The sequence below is a fragment of the Chiloscyllium punctatum genome, chromosome 7 (genome assembly GCF_047496795.1).
Source record: "Chiloscyllium punctatum isolate Juve2018m chromosome 7, sChiPun1.3, whole genome shotgun sequence".
Lineage (NCBI taxonomy): Eukaryota > Metazoa > Chordata > Chondrichthyes > Orectolobiformes > Hemiscylliidae > Chiloscyllium > Chiloscyllium punctatum.
In genome coordinates this window covers 86,000,669-86,006,334 of record NC_092745.1, presented here as the reverse complement: position 1 = coordinate 86,006,334, position 5,666 = coordinate 86,000,669, and positions in this window count along the sequence as shown.

Here is a 5,666-nt window from a genome sequence, read left to right as displayed (position 1 = left end):
TCTGTATCTTATCACTGAGAATCAGGTAGACTCTATTCTGCAGACCACAGAGCAGTTCTTGGAAGAATTAAGCATGAACATGATACAAAACCCCATCAGCTCTTAACAATAGCAAGAAAATATGCTCTCAGTTTCAACAGTAAAAAATGTAACATCCACATGAACCAAATCACCTTCTTTGTTTCAGTTTAATTGTGGACTGGTACTAGATCTAACCCTTCAAAATAGGTGTACAGATGATGCCCAGAGGACAAAGGCAATTTAGAAAGGTGTCTCTGTTTCTTTAAAACTTTAGCCCTTATATTCTAAATTTTATGACCAACATATCTTCTCTTTGAGAGCTTCTTGACAAAAAGCACATTAGACATATGGCAGGAAGATGACCAGCACAGTTTTCAACCTTTCAAAAATGTTTCATCATCCATTAAACATGTATTTCAATATTATGATTATTCCAAGACCAGCATGTTGCAAGTAGAAGCATGCTGGAAAAGCATCGAAATGTATCTACTTTAGGATGACAAGCCTGGTTCTAAGATCTTTATGACAGCTGATGCTTACTACTCCAATAGTGAAAGACTTTTGCCCAAGTTGTCGGGATACATTGATTTCACACAACTACCTATTCAGCAAGCATTTCATTGTTTATACTGACCACAAACTGATATTATTTCATAGAGTCATAGACTTGTATAGTGAGAAACATACACTTCAATCTAAATCGTCTGCACCAACCAGATATCTTAAATTGATCGAGTCCCATTTGCCAAAATTTGGCCCATCTCCCTCTAAACCCTTCTTAATCATTTACCCATCCTTTTAATGTTGTAAATGTACCTGTCGCCACCACCTCCTCTGGCACTCATTCCATACATGCACCACACTCTGCTTGAAAGGTTGCCCCTCAGGTCCCTTTTAAATCTTTCCATTCTCACCTTAAACCTATGGCCCCTAGGTTTGGCCTCCCCTACTCTGGGAAAAAGACCTTGACTATTCACCCTATCCATACCCCTCATGATTTTATAACTCTCTGTAAGATCACCCCTCCACTTCCAATGCTACCAGCAAAAATGCCCCAGCTTATTCAGCCACTTCATTTAGCTCAAACTTTATAATCCTGGCAACATCCTTGTAATTTTTTTCTGAACCCTATCAAGTTTAACAACATCTTTCCTATAGCAGGGAGACCAGAACTGAACACAGTATTCTAAAAGTGGCCTCACTGATGTACTGATTCCTGATGAAGGGCTTTTGCCTGAAAAATCAATTTTCCTGCTCCTCGGATGCTGCCTGACCTGCTGTGCTCTTCCAGCACCACACTCTTGACTCTAATCTCCAGCATCTGCAGTCCTCACTTTCGCCTCACCAATGTCCTGTTTAGCTGCAACATGTCATTGAGAAAACCTCTCAAAAGTGCACTTCCATGACTTCTACTGTAAAGATCCAAGAGTATAAGTTAGAAGTACACTACAAGTCAACTTTCCAAATGAAATGCTCTTAGCTGACTTTCAAATCCATTAAGACCAAACACCCCTTTAAACCTTTCAGTGGATATTACTAAGTCTAAACTGGAAAACATCTGAAAATTGATCTCATTCATTTTAGTTGCAATCAGACAGTGGATCCAGTATGTCAAATGATGACCAGTTGCAGCAGCTAAAGAAAATCAGGTGACCTGAATGCATCCAAAGGAGTTACAAGATAATACATTTTTCAACCAGAACTCTTCAAGACTGAAGATGAACAAGTTGTAATTCCTCAAGTTGTATGTCAAGGCATGCTAGACCATATACATTTGGTCACATGGGGCAGAAAAATACCAAGCAATTAGTACATGAATCCATAAATTGGCTAAGGCAATCAATCAAGTAATCAATTCATGTGAAACATATCAATTCAATCAACCTAAACAATCGAGAGAACGTCTCCTTTCAAAGGAGATTCCTTTTGAGCTGCAATGCAAGACTTTCCATGATCTTCCATGTTCAATGACAGGATTGCATTTTGGTGACTGACTATATCATTGAATAGCCTTTTGTGCAATTAACTAAGGATACTGTTATTACGATGGCTGTGGACACCTTGACTGGCATACTCATCATGTTTGGTGTATGCCTATAAATTGTGCCAAACAATGATACACTCGCACAGCCTTCTAAGATGTGTAGAAAATATGGTGTTTAAAATGTTACCACTTCTTTCCACAAGCCTCAGCCCTCAGAACGGGCTCACAGAATATACCACCATTCATACCGTAAAATCCCCAATGACTAAATGTAAAATGATGCCCAGATTTTTTGAAATCTGTATATCACCGCTCTAGGCTGCAATTTACCATCACTAGCAACTCTCATGTTTGGGAAAAAGATCCATACAGTTCTTCCTTCCTGCACTCTGACCACCCAACCACAATCCATTGTTGGAAAGAGCAAAGAAAATTCTACAAGAAGAATATTAACAAACATGCAGACAATTCTTCCAACTGGAACCAGAACCAAGCATACACACGTCATTTACACATTTGATTTACACTCAAACACGTCAGTTCATGTAAGGATATTACATTGTGTATCCAATCCAGGTCATTGATGTTGTACTGAACAATGGTAAAATCTGCAAAGAAATAGTTTATGTATCCAAACGCCATATCATCAACCAACTGTCACATAGAATAATGAGTTGGAAACTTAAAGTATCTACAATCCTTCTTACATCTACATGCATCTGTGACCACAGATAGTATAGTATAAAGTGAAGCCAGACGGTCAAGTCATGGTAGCTGCACAAGGACTGGATTTGGAAATGTTCTACATGCCATCACCAAGATGTTTTCTGAATGTATAGATACAGAATACCTATATGAATCCTTCTATATGCTATCAGAAAAGGTTCCCATTCTTTAGAGGGAAAGGGAAGGCATAGATTCCAGATTAGACAGGCCTATAACTTTAAGACAGTTATGTGACATCAAAACATGTGACATTTTATTATAAAAACTAGTTTTGCCTTCAATCAATCTCCTTGTGTAATGGAGTCAGTCAGTCATGTGTGGATAATGTACTCTAACAACAGAATGTGTCCAGACTATGTGTGCAGGCCTGTGATATCATTGCCTTGTAAATAGTTAATGTTGTTTTTAAGACTGAGCCTCGAGGAGCACACCATTGCTCTAGTCCCACTACCCTAGAGATCCCAAAGCAAAGCAAAAACTTTTTATGCTAAGATTGAAGATGACAAGGTAAATAATGCAATTATATCATTTATTAAACAAAAAAATCTATCAACCAGACTTCTTAATAAACGTAATCATCGCTTTTTGTTAAAATCATAAGCCAGTAAGTCTGTAAGAAATAGGAACAAGAGTAACAAAAATAGAAATTGCTGAAGAAGGTCTGGCAGTACCTGTGGTTAATATCAGAGTTAACATTTTGGGTCAAGTGACCCTTCATCAGAACTGATGTAGTAAGGAAAATGTGGGTTTATATACCGAAGATTTTGGGTGGAGGGAGTAAGGAGTAAATGATAGGTGGGGATAGAATCCAAAAAGAGCACAAACAGCTGGACAGACAAAGGAGTAGATAACAAGCTGGCTAGGATGATGAATAGCATTTCTGCCACCTCCAGCAAGATGTCACCATCAGACACATAGTTTCCTCCCCTCCTTTGTCAGACTTCTGCAGGGACCGTTTCCTCTGGGACACCCTGGTTCACTCTTCCTTCATTCCCAACACCCCCCACAGTCCCACAGCACCTTCTTCTGCAACCGCAGGTGTAACACCTGCCCATTTAACTTCCTCCATCTTCAGTATCCAAGGTCCCAAACATACTTTACCTGCACTTCCCACAATCTAGTCTGATCTTCACAATGTGGTCTCGTATACATTGGGGAAATGAAACATAGACTGGGTGCCTGCTTCACAGAACACTGGCATTCTGTCCACAAAAAAGACCCTGAATTTCCAGTTAGCTATAATTTCAATGCACTAGGAGAAAGTGAGGACTGCAGATGCTGGAGATCAGAGCTGAAAATAAGTTGCTGGAAAAGCGCAGCAGGTCAGGCAGCATCCAAGGAGCAGGAGAATCGACGTTTCGGGCATAAGCCCTTCTTCAGGAATTCTCCTGCTCTTTGGATGCTGCCTGACCTGCTGCGCTTTTCCAGCAACACATTTTCATTTCAGTGCACTACTGTGTTCCCTGACCAACATCTCTGTCTCAGGCTTGCTGCAGTGCTCCAGTGAAGCTCAACACTAGTGGGAAAAACAGCACCTCATTTTCTGCTTGGGGACCCTGCAGTCCTCCAGAATCAATATCGAGTTCAATAACTTTTGTACATGATCTCTTCCATGTGCTAACCCCAACCCCCACACATCAGGCCTTGTTATCACGTTGTCTGCTATTACACACAACCTATTGTTAGCCACTAACAGTCTCCATTAACAGCTCTTCACCCTCCCAGCCAAATCATTATCCATTCCTTTGTCTGTCCAACTTCTCTCTCTTTAGGTTGAATCCCCTTCTATCATTTACTCCTTATACCCTCCCACCACCCTGACTTCTGGATATAAACTGACATTTTGCTAGTTACCATCAGTCTTGAGGAAGGGTCACTCGACCTGAAACATTAGTTCTGATTTCTCTCCATAGATGCTACCAGACCTGCTGAGCTTTTCCAACAATTTATGTTTTTGCTTCTGATTTACAGAATCCACAGTTCTTTTCGGTTTGTTTTAGGAAGAAGAGTAGGCCAACATTCCATTAGCTTTCCTGATTACCTGCTGCATCTTTGGCCGAGCTTTCTGTATTTTGTGCGCAAATACCCCCGAACTCCTCTGTTTTGCAGCCTTCTGACATCCACGGTCAGTTATATAGAAGTATAAATGTTTATCCCTCTAAATATCCTCAAAACACAGACACAAATATAGCCACGCTTTAGAAACAAAAATATTTATCAGCAAATGTTAGCTTTCTGAAAACGAAGAACACTTTGATTGAGGGGTAATGGATAAAGTGTAACTTGTTGCAGAATTTGTTGCTTGGATGTTTTGGCAGGTGGGATCAAATCACTAATCACTCATAATTACCTCTAAGTCTTGGAGGCACAGTTTGCTTGGGAAATACAATCATGAGATGCTTCTCCAATCTCTCTTGCAAGAGAATAAATGGGTTTCACCGTGAACTCAAAAACAAGGTTTACTCTTCAGAAACGAGAGAAATCTGTTGGGCAGTAATTCTTCACAAGTGCGATGCCTCCTTGGGGTAGCAGTGGAAATCAGACCATTCTATTCCCAGAGTCATCATAAAACACCCTGCTTAGAACATAGAACATCGAACAATACAGTGCAGAATAGGCTCTTCGGCCCTTAATGTTGCGCCGACCTGTGAACTATTCTTAGCTCATCCCTCTACACTATCCCAAAGTCATCCATGTGCTTATCTATGGATTGGTAAATCTCCCGAATGTGGCTGAGTTACCTACATTAGCAGGTAGGGCATTTCACGCCCTTACCACTCTCTGTGTAAAGAACCTGCCTCTGACATCTGTCTTAAATCTATCACCCCTCAATTTGGAGCTATGCCCCCTTGTATTCGCTAGTGTCACCATTCTAGGAAAAAGACTTTCACTGTCTACCCTATCTAATCCTGATCATCTTGTATTTCTCGATCAA